This window comes from Plecotus auritus, assembly GCF_963455305.1.
Source record: "Plecotus auritus genome assembly, chromosome: 11".
Lineage (NCBI taxonomy): Eukaryota > Metazoa > Chordata > Mammalia > Chiroptera > Vespertilionidae > Plecotus > Plecotus auritus.
Window position 1 is genome coordinate 3,842,646 of NC_137777.1, and position 27,195 is coordinate 3,869,840.

Sequence of the window (27,195 nt, forward strand, 5' to 3'; positions counted from 1 at the left end):
GTACCCACCCTGGGTCAGCTCTGCTCTGCAGCGCCTCCTCTGGGTCAGCTCTGCTCTGCACCCCCTGTGGGTCAGCTCTGCTCTGCACCCCCCTGGGTCAGCTCTGCTCTGCAGCGCCTCCTCTGGGTCAGCTCTGCTCTGCACCCCCTCTGGGTCAGCTCTGCTCTGCACCCCCTCTGGGTCAGCTCTGCTCTGCACCCCCCTGGATCAGCCCTGCTCTGCACCCCCTCTGGGTCAGCTCTGCTCTGCACCCCCTCTGGGTCAGCTCTGCTCTGCACCCCCTCTGGGTCAGCTCTGCTCTGCACCCCCTCTGGGTCAGCTCTGCTCTGCACCCCCCTGGATCAGCCCTGCTCTGCACCCCCTCTGGGTCAGCTCTGCTCTGCACCCCCTCTGGGTCAGCTCTGCTCTGCACCCCCCTGGATCAGCCCTGCTCTGCACCCCCTCTGGGTCAGCTCTGCTCTGCACCCCCTCTGGATCAGCCCTGCTCTGCACCCCCTCTGGGTCAGCGCTGCTCTGCACCCCCTCTGGGTCAGCTCTGCTCTGCACCCACTCTGAGTCAGCTCTGCTCTGCACCCCCTCTGGGTCAGCCCTGCTCTGCACCCCCTCTGGGTCAGCTCTGCTCTGCACCCCCTCCCGGCTATGAACTTGGGGTCCACCACTGTCTATTGACACAGGCTCTGGATAAAAAGCGAGGACAAAGGGAACACGTTCAATTCCCCTCTAATTCCCTACGGTGCCTATTCCAGGAGTCTGTACCGGATCGGACGTGGCATTCTGAACGTATTTTGTGCTCACACAAAAGATGCACGTCTGTGTAAAAGGTTCGCTATGCAGCTCGCCCCTGGCAGAGCGGTTGACGTCGGAGCTGAGGTGGGCCAACATGCTGCCGTCCTGAGGCAGAGGCAGAGGTGACTGTCGTACAGCAGTGACGTGTGGGTCGGCGAGCTGTCCCTGTGCTGAGTGAGCACGTGGGCGGAGAATTCCGTTCATTCTCACCACAGCCCTGGCGCAGCCGACACGCCTGGACGCTCCAGTTTATGGAGGAAGAAAGGAGCACAGCGTTGGAAGGACTTGCCCAAGGTCAAGGAGCCGGCTTGGAACCCAACCCCCAGACTCTGGGTCCCCTGGCTTACAGCACCCCGAATTCTGGATGAGGAGGGGGCAGGGATAGCACAAACTCTGGGTCCCCCAGCTCACAGCACCCCGGATCCCGGACGAGGAGGGGGCTGGGGTAGCACAGGCTCCAGGTTACCTGTTCCAACGCCCAACGCCTGCTCTGTGCATGCTTGCACACTCCCAGGGACAGGGGGCTCACTCCCTCACAGGCAGCCGGTGCCATCATTGCTCTCTAAGGCTGCAGCCTCCATGGCGGTGGCGGGGGGAGGAGCCGGGGCGGGGGGACTGAGCAGAGGTTTGTGCAGTGAAATTCCCTTTTCCTTGTGGCATCCACTCCCCTGCGGCTCCTCCGAGGAGCTGGGTCCCACCGCCATGGGGCGATCAGAGCGCCTGATGGGGACGAGGAGCAGGCTCTGTCTCTAAGCCGGTCCCTCCGTCAATTATAAAGGCTGTGCATTGTCTCGGGTTTTACACTGATCCCTGTGAACCCCCTGGGAGATGTGTAGTCGCGAAGTCCGTGTGTTTTCTTTCCCGGGGGGCCGCCTCGTGGTGCTGGGGAAAGGCTCCGAGATCTGAGCGGAGAAGGCCCCCCTCCCACCCTGCTGCACGCGGCAGGCAGACAGGCGTGGGCTCGCTTCCTGCTGCCTTCCATTCACTAGCTGTGTGACCTCGGGAGGTTTCTCACACTCTCTGGGCCTCAACTCCCTCAACTCAAAAAGGGGGCGGGGGGGCAAAACCCTCCTTGTTTATGAGTGCTCCGCGGATTCAGTAAATGAAAACATAGGTGTGAGTGACCTTCCAGGGGGCCCGGCTCCGGGCAGGTGCCCGGCGAAGGTTGCGCACCTACCTGGCGAGGACTGCAGGTGTGTGGAAGCGCTTTGCCAGTCTGCAAGCCCTGCATTTCCAAATGCCACGGCCCTGGACCAGCCGTGGGCAAACTACGGCCCGCGGGCCGGATCCGGCTGTTCTATCCGGTTCTCTTGCTCTCCCCTCCGCTCCTTTACTTTGAATTTATATTAGTTCACACAAACACTCCATCCATGCTTTTGTTCCGGCCCTCCGGTCCAGTTTAAGAACCCATTGTGGCCCTTGAGTCAAAAAGTTTGCCCACCCCTGCCCTAGCTGGCTTGGCTCAGTGGATAGAGCGTCAGCCTGCGGACTGAAGAGTCCCAGGTTCGATTCCAGCCAAGGGCTCATGCCTGGGTTGCGGGCTCGATCCCCAGTAGGGGGTGTGCAGGAGGCAGCCAACCAATGATTCTCTCTCATCACTGATGTTTCTCTCTCTCTCCTTCTCCCTTTCTCTCTGAAATCAATAAATATTAAAAAAAAAAAAAAAGTTTGCCCACCCCTGCCCTGGACGGTCGCCCTGAGGAGACTGAGCAGGTGAAGGTGAGAGGCGTGGGCCCTGGGTGAGCACCCCCGACCGTGACCGCGTGCGCAGGCTGTTGAGATGATTACCTGGGTTCGTGTTTGGACTCGATGCAAACACTCCTGAGGAGAAGGGGCTCCGGGCTTGAGGAGGGTGCTGTCCCGGCTGTCCCTTGTACTGAGCAGAATGTCACCCCCTCGCCTGCAGGCTCTCACCCTGGAGGCCGTGTGGCCAAGAGAAGCGGAGTTGGCCCTCGGACCAAGCAGACCTGAGTTCAAGTCCCACCTCTACCTTCACACTCAGGTTTCCCCCCCACCCCCTGCCCCCCAGATCGTGGCTGCTACCTCCTTCTCCTAATTCTCCTTTGACCAGCTCTGTTTTCTTCCCTGTTGAAAATTCGGTTCACCCACAGACTCACAGAGGCCCCCCACGCAGGCCCAGCGGTCATATTTTTCTGTCGTCCCCAAACTACCCCTCATCCGGCCTCCAGCCACGCAGCATTGAAAGAGCCCATTCAGGGCCCGCCTCCCGACCACCTGGGAGCACCTGGAGGCGAGGACAGAGCCTCATTCATCGCATCCCCGGCGCCCGGAAGGATGCCCGGCACCGTGAAGTCCTCCATAAGTTTTTGCTGAATTAATGAATTAAAAATAAAAACAGAATCGAAACCGACCGGCTGGGTGCTAGGAAGTGTCCCAGACTAGAGAAATGAGAAGGGAACCTGGCGGCCAGAAAGAACCTGGACAGGTGAGACCCACATTCCAGCCAGGCCCACCCACCAAGGCCTTGGCCCCGAGAGGCGCCAGATCCCCCGCCCGGACCGGGTCGCGGCAAGGTCCCGTCCCGTCCTGCCGCTCGCTATGGCCAGGGGCCCGACCCTCCCGGCTTCCCTGTGGCTCAGGACTGGGCCTGCCCGCAAGGACACGGGCTTCCAGGACCGGAGGAGGGACTCAGGTCCCCAGACAGGCCCCCCTCTGGCCGCACCCTTTAAGACAAAGAAGAGGACCGCTTTCTGAAAACACGTGCCTCCCGGTCGAACCTTGCTCCCTGCAGATTTTCCGTCTCATTTGTCCGCCCCGAGGGATGCGAGGCGCTCATTCTGCTTCGGCGACACTTACAAGAAGCGTGAGAGGAAATAAATTTGCCGCAGACGTTATCCACCAGGCGAAGTAATTAGGGGCCTGGAAGCAGCCGAGGTGCTGAAATACACCAGCGCCTTGTGCTTGGAGGAGGGAGGGGAAAGGAAGGAGAGGAGGGAGGAAGGGAGGGAGGGGGAGGAGGGCAGGAAGGTGGGAGGGGATGGGAGTAGACACCGTGACCTGCGTGCCCAGCAGTGAGCCAGGTTCCTCACCGATGCGACCTCATTCGATTCTTGTGGAATGGGTGGACTTGCCCCGCGGGACCTCAGCAAGCCGCAGACGGAACATGCAGGGAAGAACGAGGCTGCCAGGGGGCACTGCCTGGAGGTCAGGGCACAGAGAATGAAGCCCCGCCCGCCCGGCACAGCCACGGGGTGCATGGAGCCTCTGCAGAGTTCCAGAGCCTTCTCTCCAGGGAGCGCTCTCCTCTCTGGACCGCTGCCCGAGAATCCAGCCGCCTCGGCCTCACGCGTCCTCAGTTCCATCTTTAGACCCAGGGGCCACCAGGCCAGCTTCGTCCTGCTCCCCGCGCCGCGGCCCGGGGACTTCCCAGGCGGGCTCGGGAGCGTGCGTGGGGTTCCACTCACGTGCCCTTCTCTCGGACTGCTGCCCCGCAGGCCTGCTCTCCTCTCTGAAACGCTTCCTCGTGTATGTGTCCGGGGTTTGACTTTTTTAAGTGGGAGGATGAGTCTGGTCCGTGTGTCTCCACCTCAGCTGAAGGTGGACATTCTTCCCCTTAAAACATCTGATTGCCCGGCCAGCGTGGCTCAGTGGTTGAGCATCGACCTATGAACCAGGAGTTACAGTTCGATTCCCAGTCAGGGCACATGCCCGGTTTGTGGGCTCCATCCCCAGTGTGGGGTGTGCAGGAGGCAGCTGATCAATGATTCTCTCTCATCATTGAGGTTTCCATCTCTCTCTCCCTCGTCCTTTCTCTCTGAAATCAATAAAAATATATGTTAAACACACACACACACACACACACACACACACACACAAAAGCATCTGATAGGTTCCAAATAAATGCCTTCAGAAATCGCCCTCCACCAACCGGGAGGGAAGTGTCAGAGCCGAGGTGGTCTGTCCCCGGATGATCCTCCTAGGCTCATCGGCTCGCTCCCTCGCCCCACCGTGGCCTCCCCCACTCACTGTCAGGGCTCCCGAATCGGCCAGTACGTTGGCACACTGTGCTGGGTCTGAGCAGCTCCCTCCGAAGGACTGTCCTCTGCACAGTGACCCTGCACGTCCCCTTCGAGAGCAGCTCCCTCCACTCTTCCAAGCTCTGCCTACACCCCCACACCTCCCCGGCGGGGAGGAAGGCTTTCTAAGCAGCTGGCCAGATACTGCTGTTCATCGCTCAGCGGGGAGTTGGCAGGGACCCTGGGAATGGAAATGGTCACACGTGGCACTGTTTTGGGCCTCACCCTTCCATGGACGAAGAACTTGGTCTCCAAGTGTTGGGACCTGGGGTCACAGGCCTGAGATGTTACCCCCAAACCCCCTTGTCGAGCCAGGCCCTGCCCCCCTCCACGTCTCAACCCCCCCAGCTGCTGAATCCTACCCCAGAGCGAACCATCTGCTGTCTTTATTTGCTTGGCCGGAAGGTGACATTCCACTGCATTTCTTGGCTTGACCTCTGAGCTCTGAGGTAGAACCAGGGGAGAGGAGGGGAACGCAATACTTGGATGGCTCCTTGCAAGAAAGCAAATCTATGGGCAACCCCTGGCTGAGCGGGGAGGGCTCGCTAAGGAGGGAGGTTTCTCCACTGGGGCCTGCTCTTCCCAGGACACGTTTTAATTTGCAAGTCAAAGGGAGAGAAGGGAACTCCAGGTGGTCACAGCTCATCCCTCCCTGCAGAGAGCTGCGAAGTGGAGTGGCTGGACCCTCATCATCAGCAGGCCTCCAGGATGCAGGAGGGCGAGGGAGTCAGCACACTCACGTTCAGACCACTCCTCTGCCCACAGGGGACCTCCTGGCCTTTTCGAGGCCCCCCGACTCTTGTGTTTTCCCAGCTGAGCAACAGGGACTCAGACCTGAAGACCGTGAAGGCTCCGACCGCCGTCATGTTTGTGAGGGGCTCGGGCCCTCTTATATTCTCTGCGTTTCCCTTACTCCTGGCAACGCCTAGGGCAGTGGTCGGCAAACTCATTAGTCAACAGAGCGGCAAACCGCGGCTCGCGAGCCGCATGTGGCTCGCGAGCCGCAGTTTGCCGACCACTGCCCTAGGGGATCGGCCATGACTCAAGCCCGCCGGGACCCACACCCAGGCTTCTCTCTCCTTCACCTTCCTCCCCACACAGCAGCCATGGGTCTCAGCGGACCTTCACCCACTCTGCTGCTGGTGGGGATGGTCTCGGCCCCCGCCCCGGGGCCTGGCCAGTGCGTACGGGGGACATCGGAGCACCCCCAGGGCACCCAAGCCTTCACCTCCTCCTCCAACTCAGCGCCACCTGGCCCAGCCATCAAGGACACAAGTGGCCCGCGTGGCTCGTGTGTGAATGAAACGGAGCTGCTCCCCGTTCGGCTGTCATTCTCGTGGGCCCGGTCCATTGGTCTGGATCTGCAGAGGGCCGGCGACCCGAGCCATGTCCCCACCTTAAGCTTCTAACAGGACAAAGGAACCCGCCGTATAGGCCCAAAGAGAGACCTGGGAGGGAATACCATAGCACATTTCACGTCAGCCCTCCGTGGTGCTTGCTGCCTTAAGCGGAACCTAAGTGCCAACAACCGTGCCAAGCTCTGGCAGGGATGGGCAAACTTTTTGACTCGAGGGCCACAATGGGTTCTTAAACTGGACCGGAGGGCCGGAACAAAAGCATGGATGGAGTGTTTGTGTGAACTAATATAAATTCAAAGTAAAGGAGCGGAGGGGAGAGCAGGAGAACCGGATAGAACAGCCGGATCCGGCCCGCGGGCCGTAGTTTGCCCACGGCTGGACTAGGGAGAGGCGTGTGGGCCCTGGCCTCGGGCTGTCTGGGAGGCTGACCTCTCCTGGACATTCACACCGAGATGTCACTTTGGAATTACCTCCCCATAACATGATTCAGTTGAGTAAGGCCGGCCTTTTAGAAACACTGACAGCGCCCCGCGCAGAGAGCCTGGGGTTAGGAGATGGGAGAAGCCAGCTCGCGGGCCTGACAAGCGGCCAGGGAGCTCCCACGGAGACCAGGGAGCCGGGGAGCCGGGGAGCCGGGGAGCCGGGGAGCCGGGGAGCCGGGAGGAGAGCATTGGACAAGCTGAGGGCCCTGGCCTGGGCTCCCCGCGCCTCTGGTTAAGACTGGCCACGCTCGTCCTCACCGCTCCCTCCCTGCTCTCTGCGAATCCAGGGCCCGGAGTGCTAACCCAGGAGGCTGTTCAAAGAGAGATGAAAGGGCATAAAAATAGTGTGAGAATTCCCAGCACAGGGAGGCCTGTGAGGGCCGGGCACACACCGGGGGCTGCTCTAAGGCGATGATCAAAATGAGTCACCGGTGTCAGCCGGGACTGTGCGGCTGCCTCTCGAAAAGGCCGAGCCCGGGACTATTGTTTGTGTCAAAAATACTTCTGTGAAGAGGCTGCAGGAATCACGAGGTGCTGGGGTACCGCTGTCTGGAGGGGGAGGAAGGGGAGAGAGAAAGAGCCTGTAGCCTCATCACGTAGGGGAAGCGGGTGAGCAAGAAATAGCTCTGCAGGGCAGGATGGAGGAGGGGCGGATCATGGGAAGGGGGTGAGTCCCTGAGGCCCGAGTTTGGGTCCCTGCTCTGTCACCAGGGAGGCCCTCCCCTTTATTTACTGTGTGATAATCACCCTACTGGCCACTTTGAGTGTGATATTCTCTGTAAACAACAGTTCCTTGAGGGAGCTGGGTGGCCCTGAAGATGTCACTGGTCCTCTCTAAACCTCAGTGTCTTCTTCTGGACAGTGAGGGTCCCGGTCCATACCTCCCAAGGTGGTGGAGGAGTGTATTAGCTCGCCAGGGCTGCCATAGCCAAGTGCCACAAACTGGGTGGCTGAGGCAACAGGAAGTTATTTTCCAACAACTCTAGAGGTAAGACGTCTGAGCTCAAGATGTCAGCAGGTGTGGTTTCCCCTGAGGCCTCCCTCCTTGGCTTGCGGATGGCCGTCTTCTTCTGCCTGTGTCCTCACACGGTCTTCCCTCTGTGGGCGTCTGCGTCCCAGTCTCCTCTTCCTGTAAGGACCCCAGCCATGTTGGGTTGGGTCTCGGCCATAGGCCTTCATTTTACCTGCGTTATCTCTTTAAAGACCCTGTTAACCGTCACGTTCTGAGGTCCTGGAGCTTGGAACTCAACATGGCACTTTTGGGGGGCACAATTCAGCCCATGTCAGGAGTATGAGAACCGTGGGTGAAAACGCCATGCTCCTAAGAAGGGGTCTGAATTAAAGAACAGTCACTGAACAGTCAAACTCATGATAATATTTATCGAGACCACGTTACACCGGCCACGGGGAGAGCACTTTCCCTTCCTGCATCTTCTGACGTAAGCCCTCGTGACAGACCCGTGAGCAGGTAACAGTCTGATCTCCATTTGATCACTAGCGACTGAGGTTCATACCGACCAGGACAGGAAGTTGGCCAAGGTCACATAGTAACTAGTGAAGCCAGAACCCCAAACTCCCTGTGTCTGGTTCCAAAACCCTCATCATCCCTCCGGCTGGTTTTCCAGAATGACAGAGGGTCAGCGTTAGAATCGGAAAGGTGACCCGGTATCGAACCCTCACTTCTCCCGGAGCCTCTTTTTCATGGCTGAGCCCCTCAGAAGCATCTTGTCAACCGAACCACTTGCTCCGACTTGCTCTATCCCGGTGACGGGGCGCGCACCCCCTGAGGAGGCAGCCTGCCCCATCCGGACAACTCTAATGGCCTGTGAACGTCCTTCCTCCTGCAGGCAAATGGATGGATTTCGAATTCAAATGCGGTCCCACGTAGACTCGTCCTTGATTGTCACTTCCAGGGGAGGGAGGAATCTCTGACACGTTCCCGTTGCTCTTAGAGGTAAAATAGTCATAACTTCTCCTCCTTCGAAACTGCCAACAGCGCGAAGAGAATCAAGGCTGAAGACTGAAATTGCTTTTCTCTCTTCTTCCGGACGCTGTCAGCGGGGAGCAGCGGGTTCTGCAGGCTCTTCAGTCAGGGCTAAATTTATATTCGTTCAGGTGTCACCGGACTGTGCTTTCTCGCGTTCCTCTCTGATCAATGCGCTCATTAGAGCGCCCAGGCTCGGCGATAGATTCACCTCGATGCGTGTCCCCTCGGGCTTCAATAGCACGACTCCGAGACGCTAACGAGCTGCAGAAAAATGAAAAGAAGAGAAGCTCCCCTCTTTCTCTCCTTCCAGAGTCCTGCACGCATGTCTCCCCGTCCTTTGGAAATGGCTGGCTGGGCTGTCTTCGCTTTATTTAGGAGCGCTGAGGGGCACATAAAGGGAGAAGGAGGTTGGGGAAATATTTGCAGGTAGCAGAGGTGTGCATGGGGGCCCTTGTTCATTCGTTCCAAAGCACGGGAAATCCGAGCAACATTTAGGTCTGTTTTTCGTAGCTTGAAGATCTGTTTGGACCACTTGCAATCAAAGCGTGCTTGTGTACCTTTTACCTAATTAGTTTCTTTTTGCAGTTCCCTCCTAGCATCTGCCCACAATGCTTGTGGATTTTCACAGTTCCGACTGTAACCGGACAATCAATGGGTCCGAGCTGCCTGTCACTGCTTGCACCAATTCAGCAGAGACAGGGTTGAATCCTAGATGAGCGTTTATTCCAGTCCTGCCGGCAGCATGGGAGAGCAGCAGGTCACCCACAGACATCTGCTCTGCACCCCAGTAAGCCAGCTGCTTATATTGGGTGGAAGGACGAAGATTACATGGGAAATAGGCAAAGGGCATGCCAAATGGGCAGTTAACAGGTCTGCAGATTTGTAAAGGCCCGTGGGTATGCAAAGGCTGGGGGTCTTCAAAGGGCTGGCGGCTCTGGTTTCTGCAACAAGGTTGGTCATCTTTCCATGCTAATAGGCAGCTCCCGATGGGGAGGGTGGGCTGCATTTCCAGGTGAGCTCCCAGGTCCGGCGTGCAACTCCCAGCCAGGTTAGAGTGTGCCTTCTTTAATCAGAACAAAACAGTCACGGTGAACAGAGCATGATTACTAACTCTTACAATTCTAGCTGGCCCCCAACATTCTATTCCTGCCCCTGTCACAGCCACAAAGTGTGTGTCAGGTTCTAACTGTTGTCTGCACTGAACAATCTATCATGTGTCTTTATATGTTGTTTCACTTCTTTTTAAAAAATATATATATTTTATTGATTTTTTACAGAGAGGCAGGGAGAGGGATAGAGAGTCAGAAACATCGATGAGAGAGAAACATTGATCAGCTGCCTCCTGCACACTCCCCACTGGGAATGTGCCCGCAATCAAGGTACATGCCCTTGACCGGAATCAAACCTGGGACCCTTGAGTCCGCAGGCTGATGCTCTATCCACTGAGCCACACCGGTTAGGGCTTGTTTTACTTCTGGTACTCACATCTTGTTATGAAATACTCTGTGACCTCGAGGTTCTTAACCACTCCCATTGGATTATTTTTTCTTCACTCCCCCCGCCCCCCCCACCATAATTATATTTAAGGTGTCAAGAACTGACTCCATGCATTTTGCTCGTTTCTTTTGAGAAGCTAGCTCTTTAGCTTTGAGCCCCATGGATCTGTTCACTGGGTCAAAGTTCATGAACAGCCTGATGCGTTGCTGTCCACACTGTGTGTGCAATTCTTAAAAAACAGGGTTTAGCCATTTACAACACACCGGCGTGAAATGCGCACCGGTTTTACTGCCACGGTACTGACACCAAACGCGTAATATTCCCTACCGCACGAGCTTTACCCAGTGGCCTTCACGTGTGTGCACTTATTTACGTTTTCACGGGCAAATGCTAACACCCTTCAGAGCCGTCAGCGCCTGCTTCTCGCGTGGACGCCAGCTGTGTTGTTTGACGTCAAACCGCTGCCACGCTCTCCGCTGCGGACTTTGGGTGTCATACTAGAATCAGGGGTCCTCAAACTTTTTATTTATTTATTTATTTTTTAAATATATTTTATTGATATTTTTACAGAGAGGAAGGGAGAGGGATAGAGAGCTAGAAACATCAATGAGAGAGAAACATCGATCAGCTGCCTCCTGCACACCCCCTACTGGGGATGTGCCCGCAACCAAGGTACGTGCCCTTGACTGGAATTGAACCCGGGACCCTTCAGTCCACAGGCCGATGCTCTATCCACTGAGCCAAACCAGTTTCAGCGTCCTCAAACTTTTTAAACAGGGGGCCAGTTCACTGTCCCTCAGACCGTTGGAGGGCCGGACTATAGTTTAAAAAAAAAAAAAAACTATGAACAAATTCCTATGCGCACTGTGGGCCCAGGACGAGTCGGCTGCTAAGCAGGACAGGCAGCGGCACCCGGCGGGCTAGATATATGTCCTCGGCGGGCCGCATGTGGCCCGCGGGCTGTAGTTTGAGGATGCCTGTATCGTGGCTGTGCGCTCATCTCTGCTTTTGCAATAAGCCCTCCAGGAAGGGTAACAGCTGTGTAACTCAGAAAGTGCACGTTTGCCCTGGGGTGGCCGCTGTGTTCACAGCTGCAATGGTCATGCTTGTTTGAGATGGGGAAACCGAGGCACCAGCTGGCCGACTGCCTTTTACTTAGCAGGGAGCTGGTCCAGAGCTGCTTCCCCCCGACATTCAGGGCCTGCTGTGTTTTCTGCACCCAAAGTGTAATTGTGCGCAATTCCATGGCCAGGCTGGGCGTGGGCCGTGGTCTCATGCGACGCCTGTAGGCATGGTGCTTCAGCAGAGGAGGGAGCGGAGCTGAAACAGTGTCTGCAGCACGCAGGCGGGGAAATCGCTCTGTGGACTCTTTTGATGCCGTGAACAGTGCCTCTGACTAACCTGCCCCCGAGCCTACGTGTGGTCGGAATAGTAGCTGAGTGCACCCTGTGTCCCGGGCACAGCTCTGTGCCCCCGCCTCACAGGTCCTTTCTCGGGCCCTGCCGCCCCACTTCCTCCCGGGGCAGCTGGAGGCCATGGAGTGTAAGGAGCTCATCGAAGGCCACGTTCGCTGGTAGCACGTGGTAGAGCGGAAGCTCAGTCCTCATCTCTCTAATTGCCAAGTCGGTCACCTACCTGCAGCCCCACACCTGCCATTGGAGCTGAGCTGAGTAGGGGCGCGCCTCGTGCAGGCTCATTGTCATTGTCGAGCAGGAGAAGCGGGGCTGAGAGCTCGAGTTCCTGGCCCCGGTCCCAGAGTGACAGGCTCCCCACACCTTCCCTCCAGAGTGCCAAATGATGTTGCACACCCGCCCCCCTGCCAGGGGCGCAGCTTAATTCCCCCCCTTTTGATTGTGGGCTAGACTTCGGCACTTATTTCCAAAGAATGCAGTGAAGTATAGGAAGGGGAAAATAGCAATCTTTATACTGGAAAAACCCGGCCACGCCACCTCAACCGTGTGATCAAAGTTCCCGTCACAGGTGACAGCTTCGGTCAGCGATTTCTGCCTTGTCCATCTCCTGGCACACACGATTACTAAAACTCTGTGGCATATCAAAAAATGTATTTTTGCTGATCTGACTAAAAAAATAGGGACAATTTTGATTCATTCACACCCGATGGCTCTTGTGTTGGCTGTTGTCATTTTGTTTTATTTGACAACCTAAGGGAGAAGAGGTCAGTGCCCTCAACTAGTCAGGTATTGCATGTTCTGACAGTTCTTGAGGCGTGCCCGGTGAACATCACTGGACTAAGATGACATTAAAATACCTTCTAATACAAGGGTGGGCAAACTTTTTGACTCGAGGGCCACAATGGGTTCTTAAACTGGACCGGAGGGCCGGAACAAAAGCATGGATGGAGTGTTTGTGTGAACTAATATAAATTCAAAGTAAAGGAGCGGAGGGGAGAGCAAGAGAACTCTCCACTCTTTCGGCTCCGCGGGCCGGATAGAACAGCCGAACGGGCCGGATTCGGCCCGCGGGCCGTAGTTTGCCCATGGCTGTAATATCATGCAGCCAGAAGCACACTTCACCTCCGTGATGCCCTCGCAAAAATCTAGAACGCCAACCTAATCAGACAGGTCCACATGGAGCGGCAGCCCAGCCGGCATGGCTCCGTTATTGAGCATCGACCTCGGAACCAGGAGGTCAGGGCACATGCCCAGTTTGCGGGCTCGATCCCCAGTAGGGGGCAGGCAGCAGGCAGCCGATCAATGGTTCTCTCTCATCATCGATGTTTCTATGCCTCTCGCTCTCTCTGAAATCAATAAAAAACACACTTAAAAAAAATAAGTAACTAAATGAAGAGCAGAATGCAAGCCCAGCCTTCTTCAAGACCGTCCTGATCGTGAAAGAAGCAGCTTAGGTCACAGGTCGGAAGAGAGCAGAGACATGACAGCTGACGGCCGATTCGCACCGGGAAGCCAGCGCTGGGCAGATCTGCCCCTCCCCCGTCTCACCCACAGGCACCCGCCTCAGAGCCAGGGCTGCCAATCAGCCCGCCTTTCCGGGGCGACAGCGCTGTGTGAAAATCCTGGCACATGCATTTCTATTGCAAGTTGGGCGCATGGAACGAGCCTCGCGCAGCCAGCCCTGTCAGTCACGGCGACGCAGTGCCAGCCTCGCCGGAGGTTCCAGCTGCTGCAGGTGCGGACGTTTCGGGGCTGTGGCTCACCTGCGCCAGCAGCACCTGGCCTTGACCGTGCGCAGTGTCCACCCCCGGCAGGTGCCCTGACCCGCAGCAGCACCCTCTTGGCCTGGGAACCAGCGGAGCTCAGACCTCGAGCTGTGTCAGTCAGAACAGGCTAGTCCAGCCCTGGCCGGGTTTGCTCAGTGGCTAGAGCGTCGGCCTGGCGACTGCAGGGTCCCGGGTTCCATTCCAGTCAAGGGTATGTACCTAGGTTGCAGGCTTGATCCCCAGTCCTGGTTGGGGGGTGTTGAAGGCAACCAATGTTTGCCTCTCTCTCACATCAGTGTTTCTCTCTCTCTCCCTTCCACTCTCTCTGAAAACCAATGGAGAAATATTCTCAGGTGAGATTAAAGAAAAAAAAGAATAGACTAGTCCAGGGGTCCTCAAACTTTTTAAACAGGGGGGCCAGTTCACTGTCCCTCAGACCGTTGGAGGGTTGGAGGGCCGGACTATAGTTTTAAAAAAAAAAACTATGAACAAATTCCTATGCGCACTGCGGGCCCGGGACGCGTCGGCTGCTAAGCAGGACAGGCAGCGGCACCCGGCGGGCCGGATCCATGTCCTCGGCGGGCCGCATCCATGTCCTCGGCGGGCCGCATGTGGCCCGCGGGCCGTCGTTTGAGGTCGCCTGGACTAGTCCTACTGTGTAACAACGCAAACTCTTACGGGCTTCAAAATGCTGAGCTGCCGAAACCGGTTTGGCTCAGTGGATAGAGCGTCAGCCTTCGGACTGAAGGGTCCCGGGTTAGATTCCGGTCAAGGGCATGTACCTTGGTTGCGGGCACATCCCCAGTGGGGGGTGTGCAGGAGGCAGCTGATCGATGTTTCTCTCTCATCGATGTTTCTAGCTTTCTATCCCTCTCCCTTCCTCTCTGTAAAACATCAATAAAATATATATAAAAAAAAAATGCTGAGCTTACTCCTCTCTGCACCAAGTGCCCTGGGGGGGTCGGCCAGGAGCTGTGTTCCACGCTGTCCTCCCTTCGGGGAGGCAGAGGGGACGGCCGTCTTCTGATTCACGGCCAGTGATTGGCAGGAGGCAGGAAGCAGGAGGGGTTGCTTGGCGTGGGAAGCTTCCACCCAGAAGTAACACTGTCACCTTCGCTCCCGTTATTGGCCAAAGCCAGTCACGTGGGCACACCCAAAGCAGGCAGCCTGCGATCTTGCCAGAGGGCAGAGAGCTGAAAATAATTTGTGAAGAGTGCTAATTACTACAAAACACATTTACAAACCTCCCTTCCAGGCCTCGGAAGAGCGAGCTCTGGAACTGTTCCCAGAGCAGAGCAGATCCAGAGGCTTGGCCAGAAATAAGCCTCGGAGATTTAGTCCCGGGTCTCTCGCTCGCTGAAGAAGAAGGAAACGTGAAGAGTTCTTGCAGTAGCAGGTACATCCTCGAGAGCGATCAGCCCCGCGTTGCTAGCCCTGCGATTGGTCCGGGGGGGGGCTGTCAGTCAGATGCCAGGTGGCCTGGATGAGGGATGTCAGGGGTCTCCATCCTGAGCCCTTGAGGAGGGAGCAGAGGCTCATCCGAGGCCTGATGCACATCCAGGCAGGGATGCAGGACTGGGAAGCTCAGAAGGTGCAACTTCCCAGGCTGGTTAGAATGAGGAAAGGGTCTTTCCTCCTGCCTCAGCCTTCAGCATGCCAGTGATTTCATAGATTCTCCGCCTTTCCTACGTGTTCCTCAGGGTGCCACATGAACGTTAGGAGCCTGATTGATTTTTTTGCTATTTTCAGGTATAATAAATATTATTGACATTTTGGTATCTTGTGCCCTGGTCTTTATTATCTTGTTAATATTTTATTAATATAGGTATATGCATTTTAAATACTTAATTTTTTAGTCATAAATGTGTGTGTGTATATATTTAAGATTATTTTTGTTTGATTATTTTAATTGATATATTGAGGGGAAGCAAATTTTGCCACACCAAAATATGCCTTTTGGGGATATTGATTATATTAAGCTGGTTATTTTAAAACAGGGGTCCTCAAACTTTTTAAACAGGGGGCCAGTTCACTGTCCCTCAGACCGTTGGAGGGCCGGACTATAGTTTAAAAAAAAAAATTATGAACAAGTTCCACTGCGGGCCCGGGACGAGTCGGCTGCTAAGCAGGACAGGCAGTGGCACCCGGCGGGCCAGATAAATGTCCTCGGCGGGCCGCATGTGGCCCGCGGGCTGTAGTTTGAGGACCCCTGTTTTAAAAAAACAAAAGACTAAGCGAGAATCTCTGATCCTGGCCTTCCCTGCCTCCTGGAATTCAGATGGGAAACCTGCTTCTGGGAGCTGTCCTCTAGCGCAGTGGTCGGCAAACTCATTAGTCAACAGAGCCAAGTATCAACAGGACAACGATTGAAATTTCTTTGGAGAGCCAAATTTTTTAAACTTAAACTTCTTCTAACGCCACTTCTTCAAAATAGACTCGCCCAGGCCGTGGTATTTTGTGGAAGAGCCACACTCAAGGGGCCAAAGAGCCGCATGTGGCTCGCAAGCCGCAGTTTGCCGACCACGGCTCTAGCGTAATGTGAGCCAGGTGAGGCAGGCAGGGAGGAGCAAGCACAGTCTGCCTGCTGGACGCCCCTCTGCGCCCCATCGTTTCTGGGTGGCCGGCAAGAATTGATGTGCCCGTGTTTGCTCTTTCCTACCTCCCTGGAACTGCCCACTTTCCCTGGGAAGTGCCACACCCTCACCTCCTTCTTACTTCAGAACACACTTAAGCCTCAACTGCTCGGTGTGTCTTGGGCCCCACATTCTTATGGAATCCCCGTAAGTACATACATAATAAAATCGGTCATTTTCTCCAGTTAATCTGTCTCCCGTCAATTTGATTAAATTAGATTGAATTCCTGAGCCTCCCAGGACTATAAAGTCTCTTAGGCGAGGGAAAGGCCCAATTAATCTCCCAGGAGGTCACCTGGGCATAATTCTCACCCGTAGGGAACGGGGGTTCCCCTGTGATCGGGGGCTCACCTCTAGGGAACGGGGGCTCCCCTGTGATCGGGGGCTCCCCTGTGATCAGGGGCTCCCCTGTGACCGGGGGCTCACCCCTAGGGAACAGGGGCTCCCTGTGGTCGGGGGCTCCCCTGTGACCGGGTACAGAGGCTTGGCCAGTTGAAGGCTTGCCTCCTCCCTGTACCCAACGCCACTACGGGCCCTTGCGGGCCTGCCCGGGGACTGCAGGTTGTGGATAGCAGGAGGTGGGCTGTCAGCAAGACCCCTGCACGAGGCTTCAAAGGAGGAACTGAGCTGGAGCCCCTAATACGGGGAGGGGGCAACGGCCGGCGTTTGGAAAACTGAAACTAGAACTCACCAAGGCTCCCGCCCGCCCGTGGCCCACCCTGAACGGACAGGCCCTTCCTTCTGTGTGTTCCAGAAAGATGGGTAGCACTGGGAGTCTTAGCGCAATCCCTAGAGACAATACAGCGCTGTTCTTCCAAAGACTGCGCCTGGCACCCGCCCGGCTGCTCCCTTTCATGGGCCCACTCGCCATCATTCTTGTTGTTCTGGCTTTTCCCCAGTAACATTGAGATTTACAACACAATTTGTCTCCAACAGGTTACAAGCCCTGTGTCTAGCCTAAGAATATGCTACCCACCCCCCAACCCCTGCCGACTTAGACCTCATCTCAACGTCCTCACCTTCCCTCTGACAGAGAGCAAGGTCTCTTGGCTCTGAAAGGGAACGTTGCCCCCTTTCAGCACGAGACGGCTACAGAAGGGACCCTGCCCCCTTTTTCTTTAAAGAATTCAGGGGGAGTGTAGTAGGCGGGTCAACGGGCGTGCGCAGAGCGGGAGCCACAGCCAGGTGCAGGGGATCGCCACGTGGAGAGCCCTGGGTGCCTAGCAACGGGCAGAACTCTGGGCCCCTGCAGGACCACTCCTCAGGCATCCACCCCCGGAGATGCCGTCTAGGCTGCAGCTGTGTTTCGGCTCCAGGCCCAGAGAAGCAGCAAAATCAGATGTAGAGACCCGTGGCCGCTCTCGGGGCCAGCTGCATTGACTCATGACTCCCTGGCGCCGACCAGTCAGTGGAGAGCATGGGGGGCACACCTGGAAGGCGGATGGCCGTCCTACTGGGATCTCCTGGAGGCCTCCAGATAGAAGCCCTGGGATGGAGGGCCCCCCTCGGCTCTGTCCATGGAGCAGGCCCATGCCTTGCCCACCGCTACTTTCTCCAGGGCGTTCTCTCTCTCTCTCTCTCTCTCTCTCTCTCTCTCTCTCTCTCTCTCTCTCTCTCTCCTCCCTCCCTCCCTCCCCCTCCCTCCCTCCAAGGGCCCTGCTTTAGCTGTAAGTTGATTCCTGAGCCCATTCCTTCTAGGGCTCCCTTCTACCTGTGACTTTCTAAGTAAGCTTTCCTTTCTGATTTGAAAAAAAAAAAAGTTCAGCCAGAAAGCTAGGAGAATGGGAAGGATGGAAGGGAGTTACTTCCCCCCCCACCCCCCGCCCCCCCCCCCCCACACTGTGAAAGTCTCATCGTTTAACGGAGAGACCTGGGTCACCGGGCTGAGGGTTTCTCCCTGTGAAGCCCCGTGCTCTGTAATCACACGTCTGCGCCTCGCCAGTAAGCGTGTGACCATCCTTTGGTGTTTGGAAAAGACCACGGTGTTCTCCGTCACAGAAATTCCCGGGGAAGTGTGTGGGGTGGGTGCAGGGAGGGGTCCTGGGGCGGAGCCCTGCCCCCCCACCGGGCAGGCCTTGGCTCTCACGGAAAAGAGGTAAAAACCATGCGGACAGTTAGTACCCACTTAGCGCCCACTGTGGCCTGCAGGCTGGAGAGGGGTCTGATGTGGGCATCACTGCTAAAGGGCCAAGCAAAGGCTGAGGGGCAAACGCCAACAGGAAGTAGGGGAGACGGCCAGCATCAGCCAGGCGTGGGAAGGGAGCCATGCGCTCCTCGCCGTTCCCCCTGCTTCCGGGGCGCAAACCTGAAAAGCGAGGCCGCCTGGGGCCTGGGGCACCGCACAGTCACAGGAGACCAGAGCTGTTCTGGGCCCCACCTGGCCCTGGAGTTCTGGGCCCCACCTGGCCCTGGAGCTCTGAGCCAGGAGCGTGGCTCAGCCAGGTGGGCACCCGCACGCACGGAGGCCGGACCAAGGCCGTGGCCCAGGTGGCCTCCCTGGGAGCCCGCCCAGACATTGCCCCTCACACCCACTCCAATCACCTTCCCACCCTCTGCTCCTCCCCCACTGACCCTGCCCGCCCCTCTCAGGTCACCTCCTCCTCTCTCCACTGACCCTGCCCGCCCCTCTCAGTCACCTCCTCCTCTCCCCACCTGACCCTGCCCGCCCCTCTCAGGTCACCTCCTCCTCTCCCACCTGACCCTGCCCGCCCCTCTCAGGTCACCTCCTCCTCTCCCCACCTGACCCTGCCCGCCCCTCTCAGGTCACCTCCTCCTCTCCCCACCCTGACCCTGCCCGCCCCTCTCAGGTCACCTCCTCCTCTCCCCACCTGACCCTGCCCGCCCCTCTCAGGGTCACCTCCTCCTCTCCCCACCTGACCCTGCCCGCCCCTCTCAGTCACCTCCTCCTCCCCCCACCTGACCCTGCACACCCCTCTCAGGTCACCTCCTCCTCTCCCCACCTGACCCTGCCCGCCCCTCTCAGGTCACCTCCTCCTCTCCCCACCCTGACCCTGCCCGCCCCTCTCAGGTCACCTCCTCCTCTCCCCACCTGACCCTGCCCGCCCCTCTCAGGTCACCTCCTCCTCTCCCCACCCTGACCCTGCCCGCCCCTCTCAGGTCACCTCCTCCTCTCCCCACCCTGACCCTGCACCCCCTCTCAGGATGGGCCGCTGGTGACCGGGACCAGCCAGGTTAGAGCAGGCAGGACTTCGGGGAGAAGGGGAGGCCTCCGTGGGGTGTGTCCTCCTGCTCAGTACCCGGTGCTCCTCTCACTCCCCGGGGCAGGAGCCCCCGGAGCACGGGCTCATTTACTCGTGGCCTCCAGTGGGTGCTGCCCGCCGTTTCCCTCGTGTTCCCAATCGGGGGAGGCCACCCGCCTCGAATGCCCTGTGCTCCGGAGGGGAGAGGCCAAGCGCCCCCCGCCCTGGCTTTGTGGGCACCGTCCCTGCGTCTCCGAGGCTGTGCCCTCAGCTGTGACCCGGGAAACGGGGAGGGCAGAGTGAAGGCTGGCCATGGGCTCCGGGTTCTATCTAAATAACACTCTCTGCTAAGTGCCGCGATGGGGCGTTTTATGTCAGTTTGGGGCACGTTGTGAAAATCCAACACTGTCTTCCTAGGCTACGATGGATCCCTCATTTCCAACACCCTCCTGTGGCCTCCCAGGACTGAAGGTGCACAGTCCATCTTCTTAATAGTCAGCCTGTCCTGGGATGCAAATGACAGCATCCTGGGCTGACTCTGCTGCCCGCCCTTCCCTATTGGCTTCCACGTACACTGACAGTTAACAGGTGTCTTTTTTAAATATATTTTATTGATTTTTTTTACAGAGAGGAAGGGCTAGCGATAGAGAGCTAGAAACATCGATGAGAGAGAAACATCCATCAGCTGCCTCCTGCACACCTCCCACTGGGGATGTGCCCACAACCAAGGTACGTGCCCCTGACCGGAATCGAACCTGGGACCCCTCAGTCCGCAGGCCGACGCTCTATCCACTGAGCCACACCGGTTTCGGCCAGGTGTCTTTTTTTGCCACTGGCTCAGTGCCAGGCATTGTTCTGACAGGTTTCACTTCCCAAACACCCTCATCGTAACTTGGCGAATCGGCACCGTCACCAGTTTCCCATTCCACAGAGGAGTCCGCTGAGGCCCGGCGGAGCAAGCACCGCCCACTTTCTCGAAGCCTCGTGCCTCTTCCTTTCTCCGCAAGGCCAGCCCTGTCCCTCCGCTCAGGATTGGCCAGGGTCTCTGCCTCAAGACAGCTGCTATCTCTTGCCTTTTCCCCCCAAACAAACGCCTGAGCTTGGGGGGTGGGAAGGTATGTAAACTTCTCCAGATGCATATGGAGGGGGTGGGGGCGGTGTCAGGCCCAGAGGAGACCAGCGACCCTGCCAGTAAGAGGGGGCCTTGGAGTTGGGGTGTGCTCCGTGCCCCCTTCCTCATCGTCACCCACGAACACCCCTGTGTTCCCCACGCAGCAGGCCACTCCACGGCGAGAGCTCCGTTCTCCCCCGCAGACGTTTTCCAATTTCCCGTTCGCGAAGCTTTCATTTCAGCAATAGGTCTTCCCCAGTGGCTGAGGCCCCAGGAGCGTTTTCAGAGAAATGAAATCCGTGATCACCAGGCTGAGAGAACAGACGTTCTTTAGGTTACAGACGAGAGGAGGCCCCAGTCACCCCGCCCAGAGTGCGTGCCCGCTGGCTCCCGCGCCAGCCTCCCGGGCGGGGTTCTGCGGGGGAGGGGGAGGGCCGGGGAAGGGCTGATCCCTGCCTCCTGGCTGGCCTCCCCCCACGTCTTGTGGGTGCCCACCCTGCCCTCCAAAGAGCATGCCTGGTGGAAGGAGCTTCTCCCCTGAGCCCCCATCTCCTCCCCCTTCAGAGGTGCCAGTAACACCTGGCCCGCGGGTGGTCACCACCACAGAGCCTGGAGCCCAGGGGCTTCTGGGAATGACAGCGGGATGCAAGTGGACATGGAACCTGAGAATCAACGCGTTCACTCAGTGAGCACGGATGGGGCAGACCCTGGGCCCTGTGGGTGGTTTAGCTGCAGCCAGGAAAGTCCATTCCTCCCTCAGAGCTTGCAGACGGACACAAACAGGCCTACAGCTAGTCCCACCTCCGACCCGGGCGCACTGGTCTTGTTACTTCAGACACAGCCCCACCCTGGTTGCGGTGGCTGTAGGGCACCTTGGGAGACCCCAGCGACGTGGTGAGGACTGTCGTAAAGGGTCCTGTGGACGGTAGACGCTTAGACAAATGGCAGAATGCACACAACCGTGCAATAGTGATAATTCCTGTTTATAGAGCCCCTTCCATGTGCCACGGCCCATCTGCCTGTTGACTCTGTTCCCCCCAACGACCCTGTTGTGCTTTCCGTTGCGGAATGGAGCAACGGAGCCCTTTTGTCCAGCAACTGGAGAGGTGGGTGGACCCAGTGCCCCTTGCCCGGTGAGGAAGTTGAAGTGGCCAGTTTACAGTCACACCAGAGCTAGTCAGCAATGGAACCTGTCTACCTACTAGGTCCTGCTGCCTCCAAACCTCACTGGCCACTTCTCATCAGCAAACCCAAGCCCAGGATGTAGTACCAGGACCCCCAACGCCTGCGGCAGCCACACCTTCCACAGCCCAGCAGCTCGGCAGTAGAGACTTACCCCCAGAAGCCAGCAAAGATGCTGGGGTCCTCTGAAGATGCCGGTGGTCGGGAGTCCTGGTCTTGCTGCAGGAAGAGGGACCCGGTAGCAGAGACACAGGGGTGCCATGGGAATGCAGAGGAAGCTGTCCGGACTGAGGAGAGACTACCCAGACGGGGGCAGGGATCTAGTTGTGTTTGACCTTGAAGGCAGGCCCAGGAATGCAGACTCTCTGTCCTCCTCCACGTGGGGGCATGTGGACCCTGTGGAGTGAGGCCTGGCAGGGCTGGATCTGTGGGATGGAAGGAGCTCTGTGCTGGATCTCTGGAGGACAGACAGACAGATGGGCTGGATTTGCACGGGGAACGATCAGCGGCCCCATTTGGAAGGGGATGGGGAGCCATGAAGAACGGGGAAGCGTGGCCTGCTGCCCTACGTGCGCTCGCTGCACATTTCCCATTCACCTGCTGTGTTCACGGATGTATCTCCAGGCCCCAACATGGTGCCTGGGACTGGTACCCCTCATGAATAATCATTGGAAAGACATGTGGATACACGAACACGTGGGTGATGAATGGGGAGTGGGGGGGTCGAGAACGAGAGTAGCCAGTCTCAAGGTTCCACATGAGAGTTCTCAGAGGGCTCGTCCCCCGGCGTGGGCATGGCCTGGGCGTGACCCCACCCAGGAGGGTGGCATCAGGGACCCAGCCCCAGAGACAAGAGGCCCAGAGGGAGAGCAGAGGTCGGGAAACAGTGCAGATCGGCCTGGAACCTCTGAGCCTTCCGTGAGGGACGAGAGCCCAGCGGTGTGGCTCTGGTGGCTGAGATCGACCTAAGAACCAGGAGGTCACGGTTTCCGTTCCGGGTCAGGGCACACGCCCGGGTTGCGGGTCCATCCCCAGTAGGGGGCGTGCAGAAGGCAGCTGATCCATGATTCTCATCATTGATGTATCTGTCTTGGTCTTCTTTTCCCTTCCTCTCTGAAGTCAATATATATATATATATATATATATATATATATATATATATTGATTTACATATATATATATTGATTTACATATATATATAAAATATATTGATTTACATCTTACCTAATAAAAGAGAAACATGCAAATTCACCATCACTCCGCTACGCCCACAGCCAATCAGAGTGAGTATGCAAATTAACCCAACAAAGATGGAGGTTAATTTGCATATGCAGGCGTGGAACAGAGTGGAGTGAAGCCTGCTATGAGGGGAAAGGGGGCGGCGGAGGGAGCTACTGTAGTGGTGCTTCAGACAGAAGCGAGGACGTGCCGGCTCCGGGCGGCCCAGGATCAAGGAGGTGCCAGCTCCTGGGCGACCACGGAGCAGGGACTTGCCAGCTGCCAGGCGAGCCGAGAGCGGGGACTTGCCGGCTCCCGGGTGGCCCGGGACCAGGAACTTGCCGTCTCCGGACAGCCAGGGAGCGGGGACTTGCCAGCTCCCGGGCGGCTGGGAGTGAAGCCAGGGGAAGGAAGGTATTTTCTTGCACGAATATTGTGCAACGGGCCTCTAGTATATATATAAAACACGAAGCGGGACCAGGTCCTCCAGGCCAGGCTACTTGGTCCCACCTCTGCCCTGGGCTCTGGAAATGACCCCCCTGGTGGGCTGAGTCAGGCTCCCCAAACACGGTTGCATTCTCATCCTCAGAACCTGTGAGTGTGTGACTTGGATGATAAGAGGGACTTGGCCTGTGTCCCTCAGGATCTTACCTGGGGGACGCTTGCGATCAGCACCGGTGTGGGCGTTTCTCCTCCTATCTCGAGGGGAGAGGCCAGGCTGCCGCTAAACGTCTGACTGTGCCCCAGTCGCCTGCCCCCCAGCAGATAACTTGCTGGCCCCCAGATGTCAATCACGTGAGGCTTGAGCAACCCCCTCCTGAGTGTAGGTGCTGCTTGAGGGTGTAAATCTCGCTTGTTCGTGTTCCAACGCCCAGTGCCAGCTCAGAACCTGGCACGGGGTCAGAGTCCAGTGTCCCTTGCTGTGGGTGAGCACCGTATGCGGGAGTGAATTCCTGCCTTCCCGAAGCATGGGGCATGCACGGTCACCTTCATGCTGCAAACACGGCCTCAGGCCCACAGGTGTCTGTAAACATACCTGCACACACACGCGTGGACACACAGAGGAGCTCACACATGCCCATGTGCCGCCAGAATCGGGGGACCTGCCTGCCCCCCATCTGCTCACCCAGCCCCTGGCTCCTCGGAGGGTCGGCGCCTCTTCTCTCTCTGCAGCCAGAACGCCCTGGGTGCAGACCCCGCAGAGGCCTTGCGTGTCTCCGAAATTAATTTCACAGACTAAGTGCTCTTTCCTAGCGTGGCCTCGTTACCAGGTAAGCAGTGCACCCCAAAGAAAAGAGATCCTCCGGGCAATTGCACACGAGGCGAGAACAGAAGGCGAGTCAACAGCTGGGAAGTGAAATGTCAATTTTGACAACGGCACAAAGGCCCAGACGCGTGGCAGGCAGGCCTGACTGGTGAAAGCAGCGCTGTTGGTGGCCATGGAAACGGAGCGGGTGGGCTGGGGGACGCGCAGAGGGGGCGTGCCAGCCATCCCCGCGGGCAGCACCCGCTGGCACAGGAAGGCAGGGGCTGGGACGGCCCGAGGCAAAGGCACGCGCTCCTGTCTCAGTGGTACCTCCTCTCCTGGGAACGGGGAGAAGCTAAAGAAGGGGTCAGCCGAGACAGTCGCGTGGAGTTGGTACAGAGTTTTAGGGGGCGAGTCCTGGGAGAGGCTGGAACAGACGTCGCTGGGATTCACTAGCCCTGGGCTCTGGGAGCTAAACCGAGTTACAACGCGCCCTGCCCACTTCTGCCCCGTGCAGACTCCGTCGCTAAGACTCTGCATGCCGGGCAGGCTTCTCTTTAACGTGGCATTCACCACCCGTAGGTGGTCCCTGGTTACTCATTCCCCAACCCAGAGGCTGTGAGGTCCCCCGAGCAACCACAGCGTCTCTCCAGTGCCTGGCTGAGTGAATGTGTAACGGCCGAGTCAGGAAATCAATGAACCGATGATGGACACGCTGGAATCAGGTGACTCCGGGGGCGCGTCTCGGAGGGAAGCAGGACAGAAGGTCAAGGGCCTGGCGCCAGAAGGCCACATCCACGGAGTCCGGGAGTTTGGGTTTTATTCAAGAGGCAGCAAAGGTGTAACTAGGGAGTGTCACGTGTTGAGTTGCGTGTGTTGAAGACACCCCTTCATCTCAGTATGAGCACTGCAAACGTTCACAGTCCTAACCAGCGTCCTGAACTGTGGGTATTGTTTGGGCTCGGTTTCCCACGGGGAAAGGGGCTGACCGTGGCGTGCTGGGAAACCCCTCCTCCTGTCATCGCTCGCCTCAGGCCTGGAGGGGGTCTCTGCTGACGGTGCTTGAACTTGGCCTACGGGATACGGTTTCAACCTTGTGGCAGAACACGCGTGCGGAAACGACGGTAAGGGGTTTGCGTGGATATTCCAGCCGGTTGCCTCTGGGAGGCGGGGTCCCTGAGGTTCTCCACTCTTGTTGTCAGGGCTTTTGGCTTTGTCCGTCTCTTTGGGGTGCCCACGGGCTTATGGGGTGGTTGCCCTGCCCCAGCTCTTCTTGCAGAACCGTCCCCCTCCTCCCCCCGGGCAACAGGGGAGGTGCTGCCATGCGTGTGCCGCGTGCCAACCTCCTGGCTCTGGTAGCTGGCTTGCACATGGACATTGAATAAAGCACCAAATGAAAGCCTTCCCCGGCCGTGTGGAAAGGAAACAGCCATCTCCCTCCGGGTGGCTGGGCGGACGGTGTGGGAGCTTGAGGGCTGAGGACCTGTTTTCTGAAGAGAAGCAGAGCCAGGAACAGCGGGAGAGCCCCGCTTCCAACATTCTTGGGGCCCCAGCGTATTCCCGTCTCCTGACTCTGGGACCCAGCCCGGTCTCCTCCCGGTAATTCTCCTTCTGGCATCCACTAGTTCCCGTGGATTCCTTCCACTGCACCCCAACACAGTAGGACTGATAGGATTGGCTTTACTTTTCCACCGGGAAAGAACCTGGCATGTGAGTGTATGCAACTGACATTTCTGCACGCGCCGGCTTCGCCTCTAATGCTAGATCTCCACTTTGCATCCATGACAAACGCACCACCGCTCTCTTGGAGGGGTTTTCCTCCGAAGGCAAGGAAGACCGGCGCTTTCTGGGGCTACAAGATCGAGTTACTCTGGTGGGTCTTGCCACCCTCCCCTGCCTCCCCACGCGGCCAGGAGCCCCCTTGTGCTGGCCAGCCCCGCAGGCACCGGGCCAGGAGTCACCCTTGGGAGATCGAGTGGGCGGGTGCTGGGGTGAGAGAGACCCATGTCTGAAGTACGGCTCTGTGTGGAGGGGCTCTGTGAGCGAGCAAGTGACTACCTCCCCCGCCCTTAGTGTCCTGATCTGTGAAATGGGGCTGCCAGTGGGCATCTACCTTCGAGAGCTTGCGGGGAGACCCAAGGACATGACGCTGTCATCTCGCAGGAAGCACTACCAGGCGTCCTCAAACTACGGCCCGCGGGCCACCTGCGGCCCGCCGAGGACATTTATCCGGCCCGCCGGGTGCCGCTGCCTGTCCTGCTTAGCAGCCGACGCGTCCCGGGCCCGCAGTGCGCATAGGAATTTGTTCATAGTTGTTGTTTTTTTAAACTATAGCCCGGCCCTCCGACCGTCTGAGGGACAGTGAACTGGCCCCCTGTTTAAAAAGTTTGAGGACTGCCAAAACCGGTTTGGCTCAGTGGATAGAGCGTCGGCCTGTGGACTGAAAGGTCCCAGGTTCGATTCCGGTCAAGGGCATGTAACTTGGTTGCGGGCACATCCCCAGTAGGAGGTGTGCAGAAGGCAGCTGATCGATGTTTCTCTCTCATTGATGTTTCTGACTATCTATCCCTCTTCCTTCCTCTCTGTAAAAAAATCAATAAAATATATTAAAAAAAAAAAAAAAGTTTTAGGACCCCTGCACTAGACAGACGACGGCTCACATGGTCAGGAATGTACCTCGTCTCCTTGGTTTCTCCCTTAGAGGTACGTCCACCTAAACAAGAACATGCTCTCTCTCGGCACATTCTGCTCTTACCTCCCCTCCACACGTGTCCTTGCACCGCACAACTCAGCGTGTTAGTAGCATTTTCCTGGCCGTCAGCTTTTAGATCTGCCCGGGGGACAGGTATGTGTCTTATCTTGCGTGACTTGACAGAAGTGTATCAGTCACCTCAGGCTTCTGCTACGGGAGCAAATGACACGCTCCCCGCTAAAAAGAATCTTGGCAGATGACAACAGAGGTTTATCTCTTGCTCACAGTCATGTCCATCTCAGGCTGCGAGGCGGGGTCCTGTCTGCTCCACACCCTTCATTCCTGCACCGAGGAGCAGCCGCTTCAGGACAAACGGACGCATGCAGAGGGGCAGGAGCGCCCGGGAAACACGAAACATGCAGGAGAGGTGGGGCCCCCGCTTCTCCTTCCCCTCCACTGGCCGGCCGCTCCCCGTCCGCTCCACCGGCCGGAACAAATCGCACGGCCAGGCTTCTGCCAGTGGGAAGTATAAAGGCCGCGCAGAGATGAATTCAAGAAAATGTGGCGAACGCGTCACAGTCTTTCGCT

At 57.5% G+C, this 27,195-nt stretch overlaps 1 long non-coding RNA gene across 1 annotated transcript; it reads right to left on the bottom strand.

The window, feature by feature from the left end:
* Positions 1 to 19,781: 19,781 nt before the first annotated feature.
* LOC308236862 lies at positions 19,782 to 23,528 on the bottom strand. Its single transcript, XR_013959338.1, has 3 exons — positions 23,321 to 23,528; positions 21,606 to 21,908; positions 19,782 to 20,580 (listed from the first exon to the last, which is right to left on the bottom strand). It is a non-coding gene; the product is annotated as an uncharacterized lncRNA (long non-coding RNA).
* Between the last annotated feature and the right edge of the window lie 3,667 nt (positions 23,529 to 27,195).